Source organism: Artemia sp. Qi Xiang Cuo, chromosome 14 (assembly GCF_049724085.1).
Source record: "Artemia sp. Qi Xiang Cuo chromosome 14, ASM4972408v1, whole genome shotgun sequence".
NCBI lineage: Eukaryota > Metazoa > Arthropoda > Branchiopoda > Anostraca > Artemiidae > Artemia > Artemia sp. Qi Xiang Cuo.
This window is the reverse complement of record NC_142807.1, coordinates 16585459-16601611: the sequence shown is the minus strand read 5'-3', so window position 1 is coordinate 16601611 and position 16153 is coordinate 16585459. Positions and strand designations below refer to the sequence as shown.

At 35.9% G+C, this 16153-nt stretch overlaps 1 long non-coding RNA gene across 4 annotated transcripts in view; it reads right to left on the bottom strand.

The window, feature by feature from the left end:
* Positions 1-16153, bottom strand: part of LOC148944211 (uncharacterized) — a 59705-nt gene that overhangs the window by 10001 nt on the left and 33551 nt on the right. For all 4 annotated transcript variants that reach the window (XR_016142833.1, XR_016142831.1, XR_016142834.1 and 1 more), the window contains one exon: positions 1039-1259. This is a non-coding gene — a long non-coding RNA (uncharacterized LOC148944211). The remainder of the gene's footprint in view (positions 1-1038; positions 1260-16153) is intronic.

Genomic DNA, 16153 nt, shown 5'->3' with positions numbered 1-16153 from the left:
ACAACATGTTTTGTTATAATATCATTAGCATAAAAAGGAAATTTTTGGGAAAAATATACATTTATCAAAAAGCAAAGCTTTTTTTCACTAAAATACACAAAAATGTCACTACACTCTAGTAAATAATAGATAAATCAGGGTTGCCAGATGGCGCGTATTTGCACCATTTGGGCGGTTTTTTGAGGCGTTTGCGCATTGAGTTTTTTGTAAATCGGGTCATTTCTTTTTAGAAAATCGTTCATTCGACGCGTTTTAACTAAAAAAATGACGCTTTCGACACATCTACACTTTTATGGCGGCGCAACCTTATGCCAGACATCTGGTAACACTGATATACATCTTTGAGTAAGTTCTTTGAACAAATTCTACTAAAACGTGATTTGACCAATCAGCGCCAATCTCTTCTTATGAAGTAAATGTACAACTGAAAATGAGCAGGGAAACACTCCCCAGATTGGGATATCTCACTTTACAATAACAAGATTAAAACTGTATTACGCCCTTTCGTTTTGTGCAAGACGATTTTAGCTTACCTGTTCGGAAAATACATTCTAAGACGACACTGGCTAATGCATGACGTTCAATGAGCCAAAAAAAAAAAAAAATAATAATAACCGAGGGTGATTTTGAGCCATTAAAAAAAAAAAAAAAAAAAAAAAAAATAAAAAATTAAAAAAATTAAAAAAAATAAAAAAAAAGCGAAGCGAAAAGACAAAATCAGATATTTCAGGAAAAAAATTCAGCCAGACCATCCTCAGTTCTTAATACACAAAAACGAAACAAAAAAACACCAGCCTTTTTAAGTGAACCCTAACAAGACAAAAAAAGAACCTTTTCGGATTATTAGACGTTCATTTTCATTTTTTTATTTTTTGTTCTCTATTCAATTTCAAACCACACTTAAAGACCACTTGCTGACTAACAATTCCCGAACAATCGCTCTGGTTACTTGAACATTTTAAATGATCCGACGCCACCTATTAAAAACGTCTACACAGATGGCACTGCCAAGGCATGTGCACGGTGTTTTTGGCTTACCTGTTCGAAGCATCTAACATCAACTTTTCTTCTCCTCCATTCATTTTCGAACCATGGTAAGGAAAAGATTACTAGTTGACTTGATATATGTTAAATAGTTTTCGAAAAATTGCTTCGGTCAATAGAATATTTCACAGGATGTGGCGTAACCATTTGAAGTCATCAATTAGATGGCATTGTTGGGAAGCACTTGCAGATTGTTATCAAGCTGAGCCGTCTCTCTGAAAATACATTCAAACAATCACAGAAAATGTGACAAGTCAAAGGTCTTGGGCAAGAGGACTTTTCATGTTACTAATTAAGCCGTTTTACCAATTTGTGCTTAGGTGATTCCCCCTTGTTCGTTGCTTGGGGCAACCTAGCGAAGAACAAACCACGGCCCATAATAACCAAAAATTTATAAATACTTAAAAAAAACTGTCAAGTAGAAAAAAAATAACCACTTAAAGTCGAAGATAGCATGAAAATCCTCAAAAACGGAGTCGAGTGGAAGCAAAAACTGCACCGAAAACTCAATAAGGAAGAGTTTCAGCTCCCCCCCTCCCACCTTGAGCAACAAGGAAAATCGCTTCTTTTGCATGGGTGGCACTGATGCCTCTTTTTTCACTGCTACCTGGACATCGTAGGGAGCTTTTTAAGGGCTCATTTGAAAGAAAGTTGAAGCACCTAGTGCTTTTTCTAATTAACAAAAGATGTTATTGCAACAAGCTGCAATTTTTGACAAAAATACGTCTTCATATACAAGATAATAGACCTTATTATTAAAGAAGAGGCCTGAATTTACAAAATCCAATGTCATAGTCATAGACATTCTTTTATAAACTTTAACCTTATACAAAATTCGGTCTGCCAATTTTCTCTCTGTTATCACAGAGAAACAGAGATTTTACCAGCAAAAACAATAAAAAAAAAAAAAAATGCTACGATTCAAAAACTTATGTTTACTTGCTAAATTTTTCCCACAAAAACAGACAATAAAGTTTAACAAGGCGGAGTTAATTTATTAAAAGGCGGGGCTTCCATAGCAAAACCAATCAATGTTTTTTTTTGTTTTTTCTACTGGTTTATGCTCTAAAATTTCATAAAGCAGAACCAATCAACTTTTTAAAAGGCGGGTTTAATTGTCCCTCCAGAAAAGGTATTTCCTTGCCAGTCTAGTTTTACTGTACATCAATGGTTAGAGGTACTTTACGCTAGCGATATATTTAGATATCACTAACACCAGAGACCCATACAACTATTTTTTGAAATTTTTCTGGAGAGGGGATCGTTCGGACCAATCTCAGAAAAGAGAGAGAGGGGCAAAGATGATCGTACAATTTTAAAAACGATATGGTACTAATGGATGAAAAAAAACCGATATCGTAGAACTTGGAATGAATTCTTCTAAATCACCACAATAGTAGCATACACCATATTAGAACCACAATAAAACACCATAAACCAGCCATAATAGCAGCTGCATGAAACCAAAAACCTTTTACTAAAAAATATCATTTTAACTAATGAGTAATTGTTGTAGTATTCAAATTACAACGGATATTTTAAACTGAAAAGGATAAAGATCCTCCAGAGCTATAGCTGGCAAACAGGACTGAAAAGCCACAGTTAAAATACTATTCTATTAGACCCTTGAGTTTCCAGTCACTTGGTAAGATCAATTGGCACAGTAAAAAAGGAGCCAGAAACGACGTTTCTGGCTTCTAAAAAATAAAACAAAAGACTCCTTTGAAAAACTATTCATATCTGAGCCAAATCTCGAGATATTACAAGTATTTTAACCAGAAAAATGGCATTTAGACATTCTACAACCGTTGTCTTACGCTATTTCCAACAACGATGTGTTATACATTGATATAACAGGACTAGAATTGAGCTCCCTTTAGTACTGTAAACCTCTATTTAGGTCCTTTCCATATACCCTTATTGTATTGGCAGATGTAATAATTACGTAAATTCCAAAGATAGACGATAAACGTTGGTACATGGTCTTTATTAAATAACGTGAGAATACACATAGAGAAAATAAGGTAGCACAAGAACAACTAACTACGACGAAGGCGAGAGATGGACTGCCTTTAGAAATGAGCGAAGAATGTAACTTTCCTGGAACGGAAGTTCCAGCCCTGGGAACGACCCCTTTCCCACGACTAGCTTTTAGTCCCAAGAGCTCCCCCTGGACCGCTATCGTTGACGCATAAATGCCCAACTAACTAAGAAAGGAGATACCCGGAAATGCTTCTCGAATTGATGTTAAATACTTTACAGATTCTCCCCCCTGTTTTAAGTTAAATTTTCCAAATTTGGCTTATCCCCTTCTCATTAAACCCCCAAACTTTAATTAAATTCAAAACATTCCCTTCCCAAATTATTTACTTCTCGCCTACTAACATTCTACAGCATGAACTAGTAAACAATTACATAATACAAACACTACACAATACTTGCATAAGTAAAAACTTACATAGTATAAACGAACCACACTAACAACAGTAGTCGGAAACTGGATATTTTAACACTTCATTTTTCTTTGTATACTTTAAAATAGACTTGTTCCCCATACCCCTGAATTTGATGAGGACAAGGAAAGTTGGGATTATGTATAAACTTTGAATTAGGGCAAAAGGAATGACCGGGAAAGGCTAATTAATCCTGAAAATACCAGCGACAAATAAATGAAATTGCAGAAACTCTAAAAATCATACCATGCAGCAATGACGTTAAGATATTATTCCCAATAAAATCCTCGGCGTTTTATTGCTGCGGAACGCCTCGGTTTAGACCTATTTGGTTTTTCTCTACTAGCCTGTGGTTCAACAAATGGCAGTACTACTGTTGATATCTCTACATAACTATTAGGGCTACGCATTAAAACCATCCCGTGAGGCATCAACCTCATCTCGCGAGATATTACAACCAGCTCCCTCTCCCTGGGTAGCCAAACCGCCCTGCGAGGCATCAGTAACATCTCGCAGTGCAACAAAAAAAAAACATCCCGTGAGGTATCAGTACCATCCCACGGGACCTAAAAACTAGCTCCCTTTTCCTGGGTAGCCAAACCGCCCTGCGAGGAATCATTACCATCTCGCAGTGCAACAAAAAAACCATCCCGTGAGGCATCAGTACCATCCCACGGGACCTCAAAACCAGCTCCCTTTTGCTGGGTAGCCAAACCGCCCTGCGAGGAATCAGTACCATCTCGCAGTGCAACAAAAAAACCATCCCGTGAGGCATCAGTACCATCCCACGGGACTTCAAAACCAGCTCCCTTTTCCTGGGTAGCCAAACCACCCTGCGAGGAATCAGTACCATCTCGCAGTGCCTTCTCATTATCATTGAGTCCAAATTTCACCCTCGTCAGCGCAGAACGAAATTCATCGGAAAAAGAAGACGTGTCTTCTTTCCCCACTATCTGTTCTATCTGTTCATATTGTATTGCAACCTTATACGCATCACCTAAACAAAAAATTTCTGCGCTATGCTCTAACAAATAGCGTTTGTAGGACGGTCTGATCCCCTCCTTGAATGCGTTAAGAGCAAGTCTTCCAAGGACTAAACCGTCCTCACTGGCTTCTAAGGACACCCTACATGACCTTTCTAAGTTTAGTATACTTTTATAGAACAGATATACCGTTTCATCCTTAAATTGAATCGCGCCTACAAACTCTGCAACCATTTTGCCTACTGTTTTGCCTGGGGCATATGCTACAAGTAATTCACGTTTTAAACTTGACAAATTCATAATCGTGGGATCCAGATTCCCAAAAAAGGAGCGAAACAAACCATGGGCCAAAAATGACGCAAAGCTTTTGAATCAGACCAATTTAACAACAACTGAAATTTTTGTAACTTTGCAACAAACTCAATTTTTGTAACTTTGTAACAAATTTTGTAACAAACTTAATTATTTTTCCACTTTCTGACTTTGTGAGTGGCGTTATTACTAAAAAAAAAGGGGTCAATTAGCGATCCTAATACTTGGGACTGTTGAGGCTGTTCTATTGGAGGATTAATTGGGGTAGTGCTCAGGAGAGTTGGAGGGTTTGTTGGGACCCATGTCTTGATCTTTTGAAGGTAATCATAAAGTTCATCTTGATCGAAATCAGGATCATTTGAGTCAAATAAAAGAGGTGGCAATATGCCATTTCCCCTCCACTGTTTTACAAAATCAAAAGCAACCTTTTTGTTATATCCAGTTTCCGCCGGATCGAGAATAGGAATAAAAACTGACATATTGAGATTAAAATTTGAAAAGCAGTTATTCTAAAAATTTAAATATTTGTTTTAAACACCGTTCTTTAATTACAGACGCTAAATTTTGGGCAATAACTTCACTTCTAACAGCAAGGGTATAATAAAATTTACTGGGTTGTTTAATCGTGGTAAATCACTTACGAAAGATAGTCCTTTCCAGATCCAATTGTAGTTGGTTTCAATTAAATCACTAGCGTCAAATGTAGTCACAATTGAGAATTGATTTTCGATTATCGAATTCAAAATGTTAAATTTTGGTTGGAAACTGTCAAATGTAGATCACACGTCAACTGTATAAAATCAGGTAAAAAAAAACACCAACCGTAAAATGGCTAAGTGAAGGTAGAAATCCACCGGAGACTCTCAGTTGTAGAAATTTGAATTAGTAGGTAGAAGCTATCGCGAGGAAATCCATATTAAGCATTGTGTAACAGCCGATTTCAAAATGTTAATTTAAAAGAAAGTGTTTCTTAAGAAGGCGCTTTGAATAGAAAAAAGTTCAATACCTCGTAACATTTCGATGCCTTTTTATCAGTCTTTTGTAGTATTCGCGGCTCAATATCACAAGCAATTTTGGTAGCAGGCGAAATAGCTCTTCAATATGTTGTCAGTATTTAGCGTGAGATGTCGTAAGTACTTATAACGGTCACTCAAATGTCACTTGGAGGTTTTCCCCTAGTGATATATGCTCCACTAGTTTTAACCGCTTGCCACCACTCTGTAAAGTTCTGCTGTCACCACTCTGTAAACCTCTTTTTAGTTCTTTCCATATACCCTTATTGTATTGGCAGATGTAATGGTTTACGTAAATTCCAAAGATAGACGATAAACGTTGGTACATGGTCTTTATTAAATAACGTGAGAATACACATAGAGAAAATAAGGTAGCACAAGAACAACTAACTACGACGAAGGCGAGAGATGGACTGCCTTTAGAAATGAGCGAAGAATGTAACTTTCCTGGAACGGAAGTTCCAGTCCTGGGAACGACCCCTTTCCCACGACTAGCTTTTAGTCCCAAGAGCTCTCCCCTGGACCGCTATCGTTGACGCATAAATGCCCAACTAACGAAGAAAGGAGATACCCGGAAATGCTTCTCGAATTGATGTTAAATACTTTACAGTAGCACTGGTAGTCACAGCCTTTCAGTCAGGATTTAATATTACTCGTCTATTCTATCTTCTTTAAAGCCCCCTCCGCCATTGATTACACGCCATCGAGCCACCAGGAAAATCATCCCCGAATGGCGTAAAGAGAGTTTATAAGAAATAGTTTAGAGGAAAAACGAGAGGGGGTAAACAGTCAAGCTTTGGATAAATTGAGGTGGAGGAGAAGCGTACACAGCTAGGTTGACCTTAACTGGCTTTGTGTGCCATGAACTGTTAGTAGTAGCAGCAGTAGTATCCAGTCCAAATCTGGGGCGTCCTGCTTTTCTCTTCACCCTTGATTACTGTTCGGTCAATTTTTTATTATGACTCAGTTTTGAAAAATAGTGATTTCTCACTGTCATGCCGTAGCGTCTGCTGCTTAACGTAAGTGAGTAAAAATGATTCTGATTGATAAGCTGAAAATAATTAAACAGTCAGCCACAAGTTTACACTATTGAAGGCCCTATGTAAAGCAGGGTGACCAATTTACAAGACTGAAGTTCAGTAGTTTAGTCACAAAGTTCAGTCACAATACACATACTGATGGGCTAAAACCAATTTGTGGGCAAATAATGGCAATTTCACCCTCAAATAGTGCTTGTAACTAGAGACACCCGCGAAACTATTATTGGTAGAGGATCGGCTGCAGAAGGAGCTCCCATAAGGATGAGGACGAGAAGGGAGACTAAGGCAAAAAAACAAACAAATTGTTTCTAGAAAAGTATCAATTTTGCTATGATATAACAAAATTCGTTTTCTCCGTATATTTTCCATCTCCTAGATAGCACCCCTACCCTTCCCCATGGTTGGCTCTTTTTACAGCCCATTTAACGCAACACGTCACTGATTTCTCAAGCTTTTCAAACGCCAACTTTTAATTAGAAAAATTTCACAGAAACACGTATCTTAAAAAATTAGAAAAAATGGGAATTAAATTTCTAAATAAGACCGATCTCCAAATGCAGTTACCCAGCTTTTGGTAGTTACACATACACAGACCAAACTAAAAAAAAAAAAAAAAAAAAAAAAAAAAAAAAAAAAAAAAAAAACGTGGGTTAACAATATTCAACTTAAAAACATACAGCGCGCAACAGCTTCAGCAAAAATGGGAATTAAATTTATAAATAAGACCGATCTCCAAATGCAGTTATCCAGCTTTTGGTAGTTGCACATACACAGACCAAACTATTAAAAAAAAAAAAAAAAAAAAAAAAAAAAAAAAAAAAAAAAAAAACGTGGGTTAGCAATATTCAAGTTAAAAACATACAGCGCGCAACAGCTTCAGAAGGTGTAGCTTCCATTTAAAGGTGTATGTGTCGTTAGGAGTCAACAACACATTGTCAATGTTAGAATATTTCCACACAAAAAGCGTTGTCAAATTTAACTAATTAGCTTTGCTTAGTCATTAACACGGTTCAACGTAGCAACAGCGACGAAAATGTGATACTACCCTAAAAACCCTATAGTTTTTAAATAGCGGAAAGAAGGAACCTTAAAAATCCCAGCTCTCAGGTACGATCAGACGTAAGATGGGACCCGGTAACAAAAAATGTTTTGATTTAAATGCCGTTGGGAATTAAAAAACTTTAGATTTAAATGTCCTTAAATCTTTAAATTAATTTTAAATTTAATCTTATCAGATTTATTATAATCTTATGATAAAAAAAATAAATAAATAATAATTTCAGATTAAACGTCCTTAAAAATATAAATGTCCTTAATACTCGGTCTCATATTACAGTGTAGTCCAAAACCCCATATTGAAGTCTAAAGCCCATGAAAGAGATCCTAGTACAAAGGCTGTGAACATATGCCATCTATTTTTTCCTCTCTGTTTACGATTTAAAAACAATGTCTAGACCAGATTGGTTTCAGACGCCTATCCCGTCACCTGATTTTGTTGTTCATGAAATCGACTATTTCCAAAAATATTATACAAGTTTTTTCATCTCCAGAGAAAAATTTCAGAAGCGATGATCTGTCAGGCTTGAGGTTTGGAAAAACACAATAGTAGGTATTTTATATGGAAAAAATCACCAGGCTAAGAACGCTCAAAAGACAATTTTAATTGCCACTTTATTTCAATGCAATTTTTGGGGAATACGAAACGGTTAAAGTATCAAGGCCACCAAAATAAAATCTTTTTTGTCTTCTGAATCCATCTAACCTAACCTGAAACCGTAATTTCCTCAGCTCTTTCTTTTGGTTGTTTCAAAATGTGAACTTTTTTATGGCAGAACCACGTTCTGACAGTGTTGCCATGTTGAGCCATGAAAATAAATAAGCAAAATAATTAGTGAAATTTGACACCGCTTTAATCCAAAAAACTTCAAACACGCACATATGTTTTAGCTTATTTTTCATAAACGTTTCTTTTTTTGTTTGGTGTCCTATTACCGAAAACTAAATAACTGCATGTGAAGGCTTTTTTATTATTAAGAACAAAATTTGTTCCAAATTTTCTAAGATATTTTTCTGTGCAAGTTTCCACTTAACCAATTTTAATAATCAGCTTTCAATTTCATTGTCCTTGATTTTTTAAACATTGCTGGATTTATAATTTCGAGGGGCGTTTTCATTAATAACTTTTAAATTGCATGCAGATATAAACCAACAATAAACAATATTTTTTTAATAGCAGCCAATAAAATCATTGAAACCTAAACGCACGAGCGAAATTTTTGAATTCTAGATATTTGGGGATTAAGCACACAATAGAGTGGTATTTAAGGCATATCAAATCCAAGATTTTGAAAGAGGGGGAGCAAAGTTTTAGCACCTCCTTGTGTTTGACAGATTTGTGTGAGGTGGAGGGAGGAGTGGTGAGAATGCCAGAGTTTACTGAACTGAAATATGGTTCATACCACAACAAAAGATCTTTTATGAAATTCTTAAAGATTGTTAATTTTATCTAGTATATCTGACACGGATGCAAGGGGGGGGGGGGAGGAGATCTTCCAGTCCATCTCCACTCCTAAAAAAAGCTAGACATTTATATAACTGTTCCCTACAGATTATTATATTCGATAATAATTCGCCTATTTTTCCAGATTTTCGAAGTTATACCCTACCAGGTGACGAGTTCAAGCGTTCATTCCCCGGCAATTCGTCAATTTATCCTTCTTTTTTTTTTTTAAAAATCTTCGGTACTTTCGGTACCACGCGGTACTAGTCAAGTCAAGTTTGGTTAATGCGAATGAAATAAAACAAGATATTTGAAAATATAATAGTTTAGAAACAAATTTAGACTGTATATTTGCACATTAGGGGGGTGGGGGTAAAGCATAGCATATATTAAATGCGTAAACTAACCTAGGTACCTTTTTAGTGATTTAGCGATTTTCTTCAATGGTCTTAGTGATTTATGTGCCGATTTAGTGATTTTTTAGCTTAGACAATATAAAAAATCGCTAGATATAGTGAAAAATCACTGGGGGTGGCAACCATGTTTTGAATCCAACTAAGGTCACCTACGAGACAGAACTCAGACAAGAATTGCAACAGAGGTGATTATTCTATTTGGAAAGAGTAGTGAACAGAGGAAGGGGCAAGGATTCGGTACTATTCAATGAGCTGGTACCCACACGAGAAGTGAAGCTTGGTTAATGCGAATGAAATAAAACAAGATATGATAAAAATATAATAGTTTAGAAACAAATTTAGGCTGTATATTTGCACATTAGAGGGGTGGGGCGTAACGCATAGCATATATAAAATACATAACCTAACCTAGGTACCTTTTCCCCCCTAAACCCCAAAAAAACCAGAGTTTAAATATTGTAAACTCAATGACAAACCACGGTTTCCGATCCAATTCTCTATTGAAATATACCCGTTTGACTAATTTCCTTTAGCATCTTCCCTATACAATATATCGCGTGGGTCCCAGCTAATTGAAAAGTACCAAATATTTCATTTATTACAAAAATGCATGAGCGAAAAAGAGATAAAAAAACAAGACAACGCAAGCTTAAATGTCTGTGAACGTAAAAAACAGACGCCCATGGCGACATCCTACAAGAAACACAATTACGACGTCTTTAAAATAACTCTTCTCTTAGGTAACAAAATGTAGCCAGGCAGTTTGGATCATTTCCAGTAATTTCTAAATATATTCACGTTTTCTTAAAACCCAAAAAGGTATTTCTAGCAGTATTGAAAATTTGTATTTTCATTTAGTTTCAGGATAAAACATGGTTTCTCGTTCAACAGCAAGATGACGATTTAATTTATTCTAAAATCATACTTTCCACGAATAATTTTTGTAAAGTGCCCGGGTAAGGAAAATTATCCAGACTCCACCCCCACCGAGGGCCAGAAAAGGCTGAATTGCTTTTATCCTTTTTTTGTTTTTATTTTTTCTAGTGCTTTTTCGAACACAGTGTCAAGACACGTGCCAACGATTTTTTTTTTTTTTTTTTCAGAGACCCAATTATGATTTTTTTTTTTTATTAATTTAATTTTAAGAATAGAAAAAAAAAACTCAAACCACCCCAACTAGAATCAGAGAAACCTAAAATTTCTTTCTTTCTTTTTTTATTTTTTTTCTTGAAAGCAGCGTCCAGATAAGTACATAGGGGACCCTATATTTTTTTCGAGGGAACCCAATTAAATTTTTTTTTTTTTTTATTTCTAACAAGAAGTCCCAAGAAATTAAGAGCAATATACGATTTCAAGGGGGGAGGGCATAAGGCTCCCTGCGTATTTACGTGACAGAGCCAATACTAGAGCTAAGATAAATACGGATCCGTGTCCGTATGTCATCCGTAAGGATACGGATCGAATCCGTATGTCAACAGAATACGGATCCACTGACATGTCGACGTTCTTATATCGTAGTCAAGAATGGAAAAGACTGGATTTTCATACAGAGCAAAAAAACCTGAAATTGCTAATGGGCGAAACGTGAAGAAAGATGATCTTCACGTGAAACATGAAGATTTTAAATGCATCATATAGCCAAATATTCGGTTCGCTTATACGTCGTGTCAATAATGAGAAATCCAATTTCTTTGCCTGAAACATTGTGTTCACAATAATTATAACTAGGATAAACAATTCGAACATGTATTATTATGCTAATAACAATTAGAGTCCGAACAAATTTGAGGAATCATATGAAATTAATAATATTTATCCCAAAATAATGAGTAAAGATTTCTTTGTTCACAACAAGAAAAACAATTTTACCTATTCAAAAACATTGAGCATACGAAAAAAGTGACGTATTTACTAGTTTGCAGTATTAATTACTAGCCAATTTCTCCCACTTTAATACAATAACAAAATATACACAAAACAGAAACAAAAAATTCAAACAAGAAACGTTTCTTGTAACAAGAATCACAAGACTTCCTGAACACACTGTTCTGGAGTCCTCTAACCAAGCACAACTCGGTTGTGCACAACCCTTGTCAACAGATGGCATAGTAAACGTGTATGAACATTTTTGCAGTTCCGGTCAAAAATGCATTGCTTTCAAGGAAGCAGCAACTTTGACTTGTACATGGTGGCAAGTTGGTATTGCAAACGAGGTGGAAGGTTTGGCTTTCGTACAAGACTACCGAATTCATCGGTATGCCAACGGTCAAATATCCCTCGTTAGAAGAAGACAGAAGAACGTTGTCTTCTCACAAGAGGCAGTTCTGGCCTCTCTTGTGCCCGGGACAAAATCTTGATTAGCCCCTTAATTATTTAATAATTTATCTTTTAACTATTTTTAGGTTATTATTTAATTTTTTTAATTATTATTAATTATTTTAATTTATTAACTGTGCCCGCTACTATATTTTAATAAAAATAAAATTTCTAAAATTCCAAAATGATTATAACCGTTAGATTATTTATTTAAAATTATGCATCGCTAAAAGTTCTTTGCCCAGGGCAAGTGCCCCCTCTGTCCCTTCCCCTAACACAACCTCTGGTTCTCACCTAAAGTTGTTGCTACACGCATATATCATTATATTGGCTTTGACCTTGAATTATCAGTATCACATAACCTGCATTCTGCCATTAATGGATTTCAATCATTACACAAGTGGTTTCATCCCACCTTTTTCCCCTTTTTTTTTAATTTGGTCAAGACCAGATTTCTCCATGACCAGTTTTGTCATGATCCGTTATGGCGCAATCTTAGAGATCAAGAAAACAAGTCAAATCATAAATACGTGGCGAACTTAGTATATTTCGATCCGTCATATTCTTTTTTTTTAAATCCATACACTTTACAAGTACATACTTTACTTATCTTCAATACTTTTAGAATCAACTCGTTATGGAAGAAGTGGAATATGTATTCTCTACTATGAGTTTGGGCTAAATAGTCTCTACTGAGTCCTAACAGAAGAAGAAGAAGGAATACACAATCCTTTCTTACCCTTTGAAAGGATAAGATTAGCTACTTAAAGAAAATACAAGCATACATCATCGTGCCCCAAAAGAGACAGCGTATCTCCCACTTTTAATAAAAGAAAATAAGAAATGTTCTTTTAGCATGCCATTATCATTAGTACGATCAGATGCCCTCATTCAGAAATCGTGTACACCATGAACCGTGCGCTATTTATGGCGGAATTGTGCCATGCGTGGCGCACAGAGCTGCATCGTAGCGGAAATATCTTCCTAGTGGCACGAAGTTTGCCATGCGCGGTGGAGCAAGGAGCACATTAAGATGTACAGAAGGTGGCGGAGAGGGCAATCAAATTACTGATAAAATTTGCAGGTTTACATTTAATTTATATATGGATTATATACATTTAAGTCTGTAGAAGTTGGGCGAGAACGGCCACAACTGGGGCAAAAATGCCACCTGTAAATAATTTTCGAAACCAGACAACATTATTTTACCATAAAACATTTAGATATTTCCAAAACCATAAAATGATAAAATATGTTCTTTTAAAAATTGGGGAAAGAACTACCAGGAATTGGCAAATATTTTCATTTGTATACAAATAAATACTAAATTAAACGGGATAAATACACAAAACTTTTTTATTGCAGGGAATACATTTCTCTGTTTCAGCATTCTAGGATTTAAACTATTTCCAAAATTTTGAACTACTTTTGAGATAATCTAAATGCCAGACTCATATTTGCAAGACGACAAGAATTGGATAGACTTGAACAGCAAATCCAGGCTGCTAGCCGGAAATTATTTCTGGCTCGTGTTTCTTAGCGCCAAATTCAAATTATCAACCTTGTGGTTTTAAAGAACATGAAAGCAATTAAATTTTTTAAAACCTTGCCGAATCATAACTGAGACTCAATTACTTAATAAAGATAAACTGAATAAACTGAGACTCAATTACTCAATAAAGCATATATCATTCTTGGATTTAAACTATTTCCAAAATTTTGAACTACTTTTGAGGTAATCTAGCTGCCAGACTCATATTTGCAAGTAAGCATGGGCACTGTTCTGTTTTACTGAAGAAACAGAAAAAAAAACAGGGCTTGAATAAAACAGAACAGAAACAGAACAGGTCAACAAAAAACAGAAGACCTGTTTCTGTTTCTGATCTGTTTTTTGGTAAAAACAGAAAACAGCTGTTCCTGATCAAAAACAGCTGTTTAAACAGCTATTTTTCGAACACCTAAACGTTAAAGGAAAAACAATTCTGAATGGTAAGTTTTGTCTTATTATCGTAAAGTGAATTATAACATCAGTTGTTCAAGCCTTAAAGCTTATCATTTAAAAATTGTGCTTTTCCCTTATTAGGATGTTATCTGGGCATACTGTTTTCGCACGAAATAATCTACAATCAAAAATGCATTATCGCTCCACACACTAGTAGTATTACGCTAAGAGGGTTTAGAGTGGTTTCTGGCAACTCCGGAAAGATCTCTTGGTTTGGGTCCATAAAATGACTGGGTCACCAATGTGAACACATTAACCTCATAGTTTCTCCTTAGCTTCTCGTCAGGATTGCCACTTGCCATGGGTAGTGCCTTTCTCTGGTGGTAACACTTGAAAAAAATTAGTACTCTTGCAGTATTTTTTCGCAAAAAAGAGCAGTTTTTCTAATATAGGGGCGAAAAATTGTCTGCGCACATAAATATTGCCATAATTTTTTTCTTTATGGTTATTTTTCTTCCATTTTCCCGTTCCAAAAATACACTTTTCTGTTTACACAGCATCTACTCCAACTTCCCGGAAATACATACTAGTTATTCGAGACATTTTGAAAATAAAATAATTTCAACATGAAATTACGCAGTCAGCTCAAAGTCATTAGTATTTAAGCAGAGCATATAGTTGATTTGGGAAGGGACAATTTTCCCCTCCAGACCATGCTTTCCCCGCCCCCCCCCACCTACTCTATCCTAATGTGTGGAAGCCATCTTAAACAAAAGCATGAAATTGCTACATAATACTTTCTTTAAGTATTCTCTTCTCTTAAATAGGTTTTCAAAGGATGCAAATATAAGGACAATTGTAGTTTTTGACAATTTGTTTTGAAAATTTCCTTTGCTTTGCGGCGGAAAGTACTTTCTCCAACGCATGCAGTTGCTCTATCATAGAAATTGTTACTACTTTAAATTTTTGTTTAAAGAATACGAGTGGACTTTTGATTATCTAGGTTCCTTTTCATAGTCCATTCTCAAAGGAAAAGGGTAGTGACATCCTCGACTATAACTAATTATAATTACACAATCCAAGAATACTAATTTTATTTCTTAGCCGAGCCCCCCCCCCCCCAAAGAAAACCTGGATCTCCCAATATTTCAAAGGTGTAATATAAGAAAATTGCACTTTTGCCCTCCTTTCCTCATCGGACTACCATAGCCTCAAGGACTTCAGCAGTACCCGGCGAGTTGGAGTGGGATCTCTTGCAGTCTCTGCACCATTACATAATGTATCCTATAGTAATGGTGTCAAAGATTAAGGGACCAGAGAACGACCCTTAAGTGAAAACCTCCAAAATGTTGAAGGATCCAGATAAGCTGTGTAACATGTCATCAGACAGCCTATGCTGCAATCTTGTTTTCTGACAGACTCCCAGCTCCCCACTGTTCTTTTCCATTACTTTCACCGCCCTTTTCTGTAGACACTGCATCAGTTTAATCAGATTCTTCAGCAAAATTATCTTTACTTCCGGAGTTTTCAGAAAAAGGAACAGAAAGGCAGTCTGAATAATTTTCATCAGCCTTCTGTTTAACTTTTTTTTTCTGGCAGCAACATTTATGTGACGATGGATAGTTCCCTAGGATGATGCTTTCAAGCCCCCACCCCCTGTTGTATTTTAAACAATCTGTTTCATATCTGGCTTATCAAACACAGAAAGTACCAATTTGTCTTTAAATAGGGTTTTGTAGCAGAGCTTCCACGGAGAAGTTTATTTTGATTGATTATAACTAAGGAATGGTCGTATGTCTGCTCTTCTTATTCCGGATTTCACTAATTCATTGTCCTCAGTGTCACTTGCTTTGCTATCGGGAGCTTTCTTTAGGGCATCAGCCTGACTTGATATATATATATTTTTTTTTAGTTGGTATGGGTTTGTTATTTACTGCTCCAGCCGCAGATTTTTTGCACATCAATTATATCCTTCCTTTTAAGATGGTATATAAATGTCGTGGTAGAGACTCCCTTAGCCTTTAGAGACACTTTGGAGAAGTTGTACCTGATACTTTCTGTGATTCCTTTTTTCACATGGGATAACCAGAGAGATAGCTTAGAAGTTTTACTTGGAACGTCCAAGTCGTCATCA